This window comes from Molothrus ater, chromosome 3 (genome assembly GCF_012460135.2).
Source record: "Molothrus ater isolate BHLD 08-10-18 breed brown headed cowbird chromosome 3, BPBGC_Mater_1.1, whole genome shotgun sequence".
Taxonomy (NCBI): Eukaryota; Metazoa; Chordata; class Aves; order Passeriformes; family Icteridae; genus Molothrus; species Molothrus ater.
Window position 1 is genome coordinate 12494928 of NC_050480.2, and position 12406 is coordinate 12507333.

General features: G+C 42.8%; 1 long non-coding RNA gene across 1 annotated transcript in view; it reads right to left on the reverse strand.

Moving 5' to 3' along the window:
• Window positions 1–1488: 1488 nt before the first annotated feature.
• The window catches only part of LOC118684610 (uncharacterized), a 31840-nt gene continuing 20922 nt past the window's right edge, over window positions 1489–12406 (reverse strand). The window contains exon 2 of the long non-coding RNA XR_004979875.1: window positions 1489–2521. This is a non-coding gene — a long non-coding RNA (uncharacterized LOC118684610). The remainder of the gene's footprint in view (window positions 2522–12406) is intronic.

A 12406-nucleotide genomic window follows, 5' to 3' on the forward strand; every position in this document is an offset into this window, starting at 1 on the left:
ACCATCTCCAGAAGCCCCTCTGACAGCCCTGCTCTCATCTGGGCTGGCTGAGCAGCTCTGCTGTAGCCTCCTGTCTCAGGTTGGCTGTCCCAGCTTACAGAGCATGAACAGAATCATGTGAAGCACAGGGACAGCTAAAACAGGGCTCCTGGCTGTTGCTAAAGTATCAAATTAAAACTGCACACCACAGCTGATCTGGGTGTAATGATGCCACAGCAGCCAGAAGACACAAAGCTGATGGGTACTGTCTGTAAGGGAGTGGTAAATTTGTGTATGAAGCCACAGAGGAGCTTAATTATAATCCCTTCATGCAAGTATGGATTCTAAATCATCAGTGGGCATGTGGGGGTTCAAAAGCATCACTCAGTGTGAGGCAGCACTTGGAGAGGGAAATGGAAAGAATGGCAAATCTGACATGCTCTGACTTTGCACCAGAGATCAATTTCCCCTGTTCTTCTGTCCCCTTAGTAATTAGAACAATTCTTAGTGATAGACTGATGACTGGCTGGCTGTCTTCCCTGATGCCTTCCTCTGCCTCTCTTGCCTGTTGAGAAGGTTGAAAACACCTCGGGCTGCTCCTTTGTTTATCACAGGCTCAAATGTTGGTTTTCATTAACCTGGGTGGGAGCCAGACTGATTGCTCCTCTTCCAAGCTGCATTTGTTAGAAAAACTCCTGTCCCCTGAGTATGGTTTCACCACTCAGCTGCTCCTAAAAGTTTTGGTGCTCCAAACAATTTTGTAAATTGTACTGATTAGTTCAAATCCCACCATGGCCCCTTAATGGTGACTCTAATGGATGCTGGCAGATTCGCTGAGAAATCCAAACATATTCAGATTAAGAGCAGAGGGTGCTTAGGCTCCGTGAGAAATGTTTGTTCTCCTGCAGTTTCAGAAGGTTTGGGTGGTGAAAAAGGGCAAGTTCATGGCAGAGCAGAGCCAATGCAGCCCAAGTGACAGCTCATGACATTGATTTTAATATCTTAATTGCTATGACTATTAAAAAAAAAAAAACATCCTGCTGCCTTGAGCCTTATTTCAGCCTTTAGAAGCTTCCCATTCTTATTTGGAGCTGCTGGCATTTCCCAGGAGTTAACTACACCCAGGGGTACAGGGCTCAGGAGAATCAGACAGTGTGAATCTCCATTTGGTTTGGAATCTCAAAGCATTGTGCAGTCCACATAGCTCAGAGCAGAAATCCACCACGAGCAATAGAGCCTATGCACATCACTGCAGCAAACCAACCATTCAGGAGTGCAGAAAAGATTTTGAGAGAAGATGCACAGAGGACTGGGCCTGTCTCTGCAGACTGTGCACAGCCCAAGGGATAAGTGGCAACACATTAAGACCAAGGAGCCACATGTGGCAGAATTCTCCCCTCCACTCTCAGCCCCAGCTCTGGCTGTTCTGGGTTGCACTGCTCTTCATTGCAGTGATCTGAATGTGAAACAGGTTGGAGGAAATAAATAGCACTAATAAAAAGACAAGAGTGACCTTTTAAAATGAGTAACTATATTTAATTTTAAATGTTTGCATCTCAGTTGGCTGGGATTAAGAACACTCATTTCCACTGGAACTGCATGCAACAGAAATAAGAGAATAGGTGCACTAAGTGTGTTGAGAAATTCTGAACCAGGGAAGAGCAATTCCACATCCCCCTTGGAGACATCAAAAATACAACTTCAATAAACTGCATATGAAACACCTACCCAGCTATGTTAAAATAAAAAAAAAAAACTGTAAAAAGCTATTGTGATATTTATTTTTAACACTGTAAAATTATATATGATCATGAGGGATTGTATTTTATCAAATACATAGTGAAATAATCCTTTAACAAACATGCAGAACAATTACAGCCCTTTTCCCTCTCTCCCCATCACAGATGACTAGTTAAAAGGTGAGGTATCACAGATTATTACTGTGTCCCCAAAGGCATAATAACACATAGAGAACTTTCACATCAGTGATTTTTAGGCCTCCTCCTCCTAGAATATTCAGGAGCATAAAGCCAAGGGCTTGGGCTGTTTTCACAGAGCATTTTTTGCCCACCATTCTGTTAATGATGCAAAGCTTAACATAGGGCTCTGCTGTCTTAAAATGGACACAAGACTGTACCAGTCTCAGAAACTTCAAAGAGATAAATCTTAGCTGAAACAGCAAAATCAATGAAGCCCAAATCCTGTGCCATTCCTATGTACTGAGGCTCTTTTTTTATATTGCTGGAACTATTTTCCTGCTGAAGTAGGGAATATTTATGGTTCTTTCTCCAACTGCAAATCAAAAGCTATAAATAGCTGCTTGTCCCAGCATATGTGGAAGGAGGGTTCATAGTTGCTGTTCCAAATAATCTCTAAACCCCCAAGCAGTAAATGTAAATTAGAAATATTAACATTGAGAAATAAAAGGGTTTTCTTGGCACAAGCAGAAATCCTTCTTCATCTTCTGTGTTTCAGATTCATAGATTTTTCGAAGTCAGGAGGGAGGATGAGGTCAACTGGTTGAAAAATTCTGCTATTTTTCCTGAAAAAAAACCATGTAAAAATCAGGTGCTGAGTCAGCAGGACTCAGGCATCATTAGAAAACTTTTTCTGCAGAGGTAAAGTAAGAGCAGCTGCAGGTCATCCTGGCTCTGTCTAGTGCTGCTCTAGTTGCCAACTACGCCCAGGACATGGAAAAGATACACAGTAGTTCAGCATCCCAGGATATGCAAATCATATATAAATCACATAGCCAGAGGTCTGCCACCTCAAAAATTGCAGTGGGGCCACCAAATTATTTTTTTTTTAACCCAAAGACTGCTTTATTCTCAAGGCAACCCAAACTCACACCTCAAAACCACGGGGCTACACAGATTCTCCAGCTGGTATTTTCCCTACAACGTAATAACTGGGGATTGCCTTTCCTGCACACAGGAGAGGTTTCACCAGCAGGAATGAAGTGCACCTTCACACAAGCTGAGGAGCCAGCTGTATCCCAGTTTCCCAGCTCCCAGGCAGGAGCTCTCAGCACTACTCTAGGGGCAGACACTGATGGTAGCTAACATACACCTGGGTAAGACTGCAGAACTGTCACCTTCTGGCATGATTTCTACCACTTAAAATACTGGGGAAAACCTAAGTAGTCTGGAAGCAAATGGACTGTGCAAAACTGAAAAGGCTGAATTCACCAGCCTGAATTATGGATGGATAATCAGCCACAAAAGAGCATTGTCTGCAGCTGCACTGGAATTATGTCTGAGCACTCCCTCTCTTCCAAAACATAAAACTCAGATCCTGCTCAGATTAGAGGGATCATTATAAGCACTGAATGTATTTCTATTACCAAGCATAAGAAGATAGTTGTTTTTTTTTTCCCTCTGTGTTATTTGGTAATTATCATAAAATTCATTTTCCTGTTCTAGCATCATACAGCTCCTTTGCCCCAACACTGAAGGACAGCACCATCACAAGCCTGAGACCAGGGAAGCCCTTAGTCCCCTTTTATGCTGATACATGATTTTGGGCAGGCTCAAATATATTTCTGTATTTATCTCACTGCGTCCCCACCTTCTTGCAACACCCAGCATTGCTCTGCACATGTGATGTAGAGTGGCTATTTGCACTTGTACTGCTTAATATCCCCTTCCTGACTGGGGCTGAGGAATCCTTGTACTGTAATAGCAGCACTATCAGACCCTGGTTCCTCTGCTGGTAGCTGCTGGGATGTTTTAGGGGATGGAAGAAGAAGAGGAGCATGTACAGCAATACTTCCATGAAAGCACTGGCTCTGTGGCTCCTGACCACAGCTGTGGGTGAGAATCTCTGCTGTTAGCAGGTGCTGGCAGAGCTCTCTTCCCTGAACAGGCTAATTTCCCCTGGAAGCCATTTGAGTGATAGGCCCCCAGTGGCTGGTGGCAATGAGTTCTGCAGCTGAATTATGAACCATGTGAAGTCATACTTCATTATTTTAATTTTAAACCTGCCACCCAGTAGCTTTGTGGGGTGTCTCATGACACTGATCTACGAGGACCAGCAAATGAACCTTCCCCATCTTACTGACTCTACTGATGCTGAGAAGCCACGGCCTGTTTAATTACTCCTGGCTGGGATGCAATTCATTAGGCAACCCTTCTCCAAACCTTTTCAGTTTTACTTTACTTGCAGTGGAACTTGGAAAACCACAGAGCCCTTGGGAAGCAGCCCTTCCCCTTGAAATGACATTTAAAACCAGGTAACACCATCTGGAGTTAAGCACCTTCTTCTAATAAGCTGTGCTAAATTTAAAAATGCTTGAAAATGAATGGGTTGTGACAATGGAGGCACAGTGTCAGTGTCAGCTGGGTCTGAGGTTTTGTGCTTGGCTTCCCACATTGCCTCCACACTGGCAGAGGCAGAGCTATGAGCTACAGCTCCTGCAGGCTCCATCTCCACTCAAAATCCTGGTGTGAGCACACATGTGCTCACCAAATCTCCCCCCATTTAGTCCAGCAGTGATTGCATACAGATGGGTTTTATTGGAGCCTGGAAAACAAACCCACCACCTGGGACTGCAGCTAGCACTTGGGCAGACTTCTACCCAAAATGGGATTGCTTTCTTCCCCCTTCCCCCAGTGACACTGCTCCCCCAGCACAGGCTGAGGTACAACCAAGCTGGTTTGAGGTCCCACACCTCACTCCTGCTTTTCTTCTCTTTGCAGCAATGAGGCAGGAGCTGTGATGCAATAAACAGGCATCAGTTGCAATATCTATGGAGAAGACTGGTACCAGATAAAACTCTTGATTTCTCTCTTCTTCTCAAAGTCTTCATCAAAATCACAAGACTTTAGAGGTTTTTGAGGTGTTGAGTGCTTGAAGAACAACGAGGTTTTTATTCCTGCTGTGGCTCCAGGGCAGTGCCACAGCTGAGGCTGCTCCTGCCCAACAGCAGGGCAAGACCATGCTGTGGTGTGGCTGCAGAGCAGGTTTTTCTACCTAAAATGACAGGTCAGTTTTACTTATCAGTGCAAAGAACTGATGCTGTCACTTCAAAATATATCTCTCTTTTCATTTCAGATCTCTGGGAATAGCAAAGCTGGAGATGGAAGATAGACACCGGTGGTCAAAGTGAAAATAAACAGTTGTACCTAATGCATGAGAGTATGAGAAGGACAGGCTGTGTGCTACCAAGTGTTTTGAAACCTGTGAGGCTTGGTGATTTACCCATCATAAAGAAGAACTGGCCACTGAGTTTTTTGGGTTAGGCAGCTGCTGCTATGCTGCACAGTGAGAATGAGAGATGGAGACAGAAACTTAAACTGAGATTTCCTCTGCTTTTAGTTCCATTGTCCCAAATGCCAGCTCATTACCTGGTGCTCAACATCAATTCACACACACTGAGGTATTTCTAACATTTTTTCCTAGTTCGTGCCAAGTCAGGAGCTGGGTTGTAACCCATAAAAGGCTGGCTACCTGACCATCCAAACTTTAATTAAACATTTTAACAAAGGCATCCCCTGGTTACAGATTACATAATTTTTTATTAATCAGTACTCAGCCCCTTATTTGCTAGTTCTTATCTCTCATTTCTCATGCTAATTAGCCTGCATGCACAGTTCTTCCCTCCATTTGAGCCTGGGGTCCATTTTGAGCAGGTGGTCAGGGGTTGGTGGCTGTGGTCTCCCACTGCCAGAATTACCTTTCCCCCAGTTGCTGCTCAGTTCTGCTGACTTCACTCCTGGTGGCTCTGGTCCAGACTGCCCATTTCTCTTGGGATTGTCTTCCCTTTCCCTTAAAACAAAAGATTAGCCAAGACTATGAGGTTCACAATGCAATTGCTTAATCATAACTGCCCAGCTATGGCTGCTGATTAAGAACTTTAAAAAAAAAATTGTCAAGTTTGGTTCAGATCTTGAGGGGCTCCATATCAGTGATGCATGACAAATTTGACTGCAGGCAAAGGAAATAGTTATTTAATTTTGTTTATTCACCCTTGGTAACTGGAACTGTGCTTAACTTTTCTACAGGCCAGTCTCATGATCACCACCATAGGGACTCACTTGTTGGAAGAGTGAACACTGCAGAGACAGCAGCACTGCTGTGCTTTTCAGCAGTGGTTGGACCTTAGATGGCTCCTCCAGACTCCTCTGTGGATATGCAGAAACAGACAGAGCCCCAAGGAGCTTTAATTTAAAAAAAACCCAAAACAACCAAACCCAAGCAGAGCCAGCAACATGGCCCACTGCCAGCACTTCTCCTTCCCAACCCTTCCACCCAAGGACTGGGAGTGAATATGATGTTTTACCCCTATTTAAGGCCTAATTAGACAAGAACAAATGTATGGCATTCACATTCTCTGAAAAAATCCCTTCGCCCAGGATTTTTCTGCTGGGAATCTGAGAAGCCTCAGAGAAAAGGAAAACTATTTTTATTTCATTTGCTTCTCCTGTGTTGTGCTCACATGGGGGAATGTGTTTGGAGATTGTTTACCCACAGGTGATTCTTTCATTGCATTCTGGTGTGAGTTGTTTTCACTTGTTGGCCAACTGGGGTCAAGCTGTGTCAGGACTCTGGAAAGAGTCACAAATTTTCATTATGATCTTTTTAGCATTCAGTTAATACCCTTTCTGTATTCTTTAGTATAGTATTCTTTAATATAATATAGTAAAATAAGTAATAAATAAGTAATAAATTAGCCTTCTGAAAACATGGTGTCAGATGCATCATTCCTGCCTTTGTTGGGGCATTCCTTGTGCAATGCAATAAAAATGCAATAAAAATGCACCTCCATCAAGAAGTGCTGACTGCTGCCTGATTAAGCAGAGTACAATAGCACACACCAAAACTGGTCACTAGATTAAAATGGGTCCATTTCTCCGCTAGAAAAAGCTTTGCTATACTTTGCTTAATCTTTGGCCACATATCACAGAAGACCCAAAGCTAAAAAACCCTGCTACAAGAGATCCTCAGGTTGTGCAATACCGTGGTTAATTAGTGTTTGTAAAGCACTTTCTGGAGGAAAAAATTGCCAACTACAATCAATATTATCAACTGGGTTTTCTTTCATCAAGTTCTTGCCAATAATCCTCTCAGTTTTGTTTTCAGGTTTAAATTAAGCACTTCTGTAGTTCTGTTGAGGACAGCCAAGCAATTATTGCTTTTCAGCTCAGTCCTTCCAGGTTTGATTTGATTTTATCTGGGCTTTGTTTTATAGCTGGCTCCACTCTGTATTAAAAGAGCAGTTGAAGCTGCTGACCTTTCCCAGGCTTATCCATATTTAAGATAGTGGGAAGAAGTGACTGAGAAAGGCATTTAATTAATAGGACTTTATGGAGGATTGAGAACAAAGCTGGAATGCAAAAGTGCAAACCCAGACACAAAAGAAAGAGGGATGAAGTATGGAATAAAATGACTAAATATGATCTCTTTTCCAGAGAAGAGATTGATGAGGTTTTTTTCCCAAATTATGATGCACAACACCTCATTTTTTTTGTATTTGATGAAGAGATTAATGAAGAAATATTAGTTAGGCAGAGAAGAAGAGGCTCAGCATGAGAGAGGGGACCCACTTAAAGAGTAAATGATAAAACATTTAGGTAAGGGAACCTTTTGGAATGAAGAAAGGATCTGCTGAAGTTTTTTGTGGCTCAAGCTTAGAAATAGTTATTTCCTATTTGGTTTTTATGCAACAATGTCTCTCCAAAAAGAAGAAGAAGGAAAAAAAAAAAGCTGGTGAGAAAGATCTTGCTTCAGCTGCTGACAGGGCTTGCTGACAAGAATGGGAATATGCTACAGGAAGAAACAGATATTTTAAGAAATACAGTCTAAGAAATTCATTTAATTGTACAATACAACCCAAAGAGGAAGAATACACTTAGGAACTGCTAACAAAATTTTCTGATTTAATTAAGGCTATCATCAGTGGGAACTCATGAGAAAGGGAAAGACATGAAGGTTATGAAAGCACCAATGAGCAAATATAAGAAATCTTTGTGAAGTTTCTTTCAAGTACATTTCTAACCTTCAAATTGTTTAGAGGGTGTGAAAATGCAACTCTCCAGTGCTTATAAATCAGAATAACTTCTTTTTAATATCTCACTATCTTTCTGGTGCTTCTATCATGTGTCACAGCCCTTATATGTTGATTGTGTAGTTAATACATCCTTCTCTTTGTTAACTGGAGTTCAGAAATTCAGATAAATTTACTGTGAAGTAAATGAAGGGAGAGAATTAAGAAACACGGGAAAAGCTTGAAGGAAGAAGTAAAGATAGCAGCTAGCAGGGCAGGTCTGCATTTTCACTCAGCCTGTGTGAATCACGTAAGAGTGATTCAAAGGAGTGAATGACTCAAAAATTGCAGGTGACCACACTGTTATATTGTCCTCTTGTGAGCTCTGGAGGTTAAATTGCTCCTCTGAGTTTCTAATTTTGCTTACAGAAAGGAGTTAAGTTTATTTTTTTACATTCCTCACCAACTACCTTGTTCTGAGTGTTGTAAAAGAGCAGAACATGCTGCTCTAGTCAACAAAATGCTCTAGAATTTAATTTTAAGTTTTCCCCCACAGCCAATCAAGGGACTATCCAAGTCATAATAAATATGAAGCAATAGACTTGAAGTGCCTGGCTGTCATGGTTTAACCCCAGATGGCAACTAAATACCAGGCAGCTGCCTGCTCACTCCATCCCCAGCCCAGTGTGGCGGAGAGGAGAATCAGAAAAAGGTAAAACCTCTGGGTTGAGATTAAAACAGTTTAATAATTGAAATAAAGTAAATTCTTGTAACAACAGCATTAAGAATGATGATGGAAAGGGAGACAACAAAAAGAAAGAGAGGAATAAGCCCCAAGTAAACCGAGTGATGCACAATCAAACTGCTCACCACCTGCTGAACAGTGCCCGGCTGGTCCCTGAGCAGCAGTCGAGCAACAATTAAAACATCAGTGTGTTATCAACATTATTCTCATCCTAAATCCAAAACAGTAGTGTACCAGCTGCTAAGAACAATTAACTCTGTCCCAGCTGAAGCCAGGCCGCTGCTATTCCTTTGTTAGGTCAATTCTCCAGCTTGACACGGGTCCCTCACCTGTTTTTACTGGGTTTGATGTTTGTGTGAAAGGCAGCCTGGATGCTCCTGCCTGCCTGGGGTCAGTGGTGCTGCAGTGGCACAGCCAGAGGAGGTGGCAGCAGCACTTTCCCCCTGGCTGACAGATGATTATCAGTTGGGATCTCTGGCTGGTCAGAGTGACCCCTAGAAAAGTTCCAAGGTCTCTTTTCCCAGCCCAACACTTGAAGAAGGAGTCAGGGCTCTTCATTTCTCGGTCTCAAGGTTGTTTATTGTATCTCATCTATAAAATTCTTCCTCCTGACCTGCCAAGGTCTGCTCAGCAAGACAGTCCGAGGGATTCTGCCTGCCCCAGGGGCTGTGTTATGTCTTTATACTAAAAACTACGTGTACAATGTTTACAATTACTTTCCAGTACCTATCACCTATGTTAGACAGTGAGCTTCTACTCTAAACCAATCCAAAAGTGCCAACATCACAGCAGAAGATGGAGGCCAAGAAGAAGGAGAAAGGCTGGACATGCCCAGATCCCTCCATCTTGCCCTGCTGAATCCCCATTCCAGAAACCCCAAAATCTACTTTTTCACCCCGTGATAACTTCACTATTATTCTACCTAAACTGTTGGGGCTTGCTGATCTTCATCTAAGGTTGGTAATTTGCTCCATGGGTCATAATCAAAACCACAGGCATCTTGGGCTCTGTGCCAGGGCTTCTGAGCCCCCTGGCAGGGGTCTTGGCTGCTCAGGACAGCCAGAGGGATGTCCTGGGTGCTGACAATTATCTGCCCAGGACAGTGGGGCAGATATCAGATGATTATCTGATGATTATCTGACTCAGGAGAGTGGGGGTGAGAGGCAGGAGAGGCCCTTTTTGGAGCAGCATTTCCTGGCTCTGGGCAGAGCCAGCAGAGGCACATCAAACGCAGCCCTGCTCCCCTGAGAAGCTGAGGTCACCCTGCCAGCTCCTGCAAGTCACCAGCAATTCACTGCACTAACAGAGGGGGCTGCAGAGGCAAATAAAAGAAGCCAGGAAGCTAATCAATAACAAGAAAGTTTATCTGCATTTGTTTTGAGAATTATTTGGGCTCCCATGAAGCAGAGGTTTCTCTGCAGCTCTGACAGATAGTGATCAAACTGTCTCTGCACAGTCAACACCATCACAGAAGTGAACCTACACAATTCAAGAGCCCTTTCTATTTGGTTCATAACTTTATTTTTGGAACAAAATTAGAACTTTGTCAGCCTGAAAACAGCACAATAAAACCAAGATCATTACTCTTTCCCTGCTTGGTTGAAAGCTTTATGGCTCACACAGCATGTCTAATCCTTTATGTCCTGTCGCTATGATGCATCTAATGAATAATCTCCCTTTCTCCTCTATAATTCACTTGACAGCCAAATAATGTATTTTTTAAATCACACAATTTCTTAAGCAGTGTTTTGTCTCCCTTATGCCCACCATACATTTACAGTTAAAACCTCTTCTCTGTTTCAATACCTTCTTTCCCCACCCAAATACTCCCCTGCCTCCCCAGCACTGCCAATCAGCCACTTGTCTACCTCCAAAAAGCACTTTTGCTGGCAGCCTTGCTGCTTGCTCCAGCTTTTTCTCCTGGGGCAGGACATGCCTTCTCCAGAAACTCTGTCTGCAGACTGACACCTGCAGCCAAAAGGCATTGAGGAAAAAAAAATTAATTCTTGTGTAGCCCTGATGTTCAGCAGAATGGAATACCTGCAGGGCACCGTGACCAGCAGTGAAGAGTAGTGCTAGAACTTTAAAAGAAGAATATTCAAGTCTTCTCGGGGAACCAACAGCTTTCTTCTACTACAGGTACTGGAGTAACTAAGAAAAGAGGGATTGGTTTGGGATTTTTATGGGCCAGTTGCAGAGAGAACAATTCCTGTGAAGATTGCTTTTAATCAGTCACTTGGCAAAGTGTCCTGAGGATGAGTAAGATTTATCACCTTCACCTTGAGGCTGGTATATAGATGGTCTTAGTTACCTACAGCACAGAGATTTGTAACAGTGGGATTTAAAGTGTCCTGTGTCCTTCTTCCCATCATCCCCACCAGCAACATAAAGTTTGGCAGGACAATTCCAAAAATTAGTAAAATATACTAGATTTACTGTATTAGTAAAATATATAGAAATATACTGATGAGAGAGGGGAATCCTAAATTCATTGAAACACAGAGATGTAAGTTACAGAAAGCTGTACCAAAACCTGCTTTGAGTACAGGGGAGAAGCAACCCTGCCCACAAATTGTCCTCTCAGACCACACACACATCAACTGGGCAAGTTAATGCAGTGTAAGAGCTTACATGGTAACTACTCAAATAATTCTAAATAGTCTTAGATGTCCATTTTTGAAATGCACTATTACCTGGGGTAGCTTTGGGTGAGAAAGGAAAGAAGGTAAAAACCAAAGAGAAATGGATCTAATTTAGCAAGGAAATTTTTGACTATTGAGAAGATTTCTTGATATTGAAGTAGCCAGGTCTGAGGCTTTAGTCAGGTTCATATATATTGAAATGAGCAGATATAGAGTAATTTCAAGCCCTAGCATCCAACACATTTGCAGGTGGAGCAATGCATCCACTGGGAGCAGAGCTGCAGAGGGTCACATCTGCAGAGGGACCGCAGATGGAGGCTCACAGCTGACCCCTATCTCTGTGCATGCACACCTTTAGTTGCACTAAATGCTACATTTTTACTGTCTTAAATTAACTTTTTGAATGCTGATTTCCTGTCTAGGTGGAGAGACAGTCTCTCACTACAAGAAATTCAAGCAATAACTTTCATCCAGACCCTGGACAGCACCAAGTCTTTTCACAAGCACAGGAGGCTCCTGAGACAAGCAGGAGTTCAGCTCTCCACAGGTCCTTGGCAAGAGCTCAGGACCATCTTCAGCACCACAGCTGCCAGAGACAGTGCTGCCTTGAAGGAAAACACACAAACAATCCCTCAGCCCCTCTAAATGTGATTCAGCAGCTCCACCTCAAAAATGTGTTAGAATGGAGATGAGGGGAAAGAGGAGAAAGAAAGGAAGATGTATTGGAAATTTATTGTAACACATCTACATTAATATTACTTGTAATATACACATATGTAGCACCCACTTTCATGCTCAGGGCCATTTAATAAAGCTCTAGAAATTGTGTTTTACGGTGGATGCTCAAAGAGAAAATGAAATTCATACCCTGCTCTCTACAATCCTGGTGTGCCACTGGGAGCCTGGGAAGTTTTTCCCCTCTTAGTACAACTTCTGACAAACAATTCCATGTTTTGGGCTCCAAAACACACACCTGACTCTCCCAGCGCATTTTAATCAAAGCTCTGCCTATCTTAGCCATAGCCTTGTAGAGCAGAAACAAGGTTTTTCACCTCT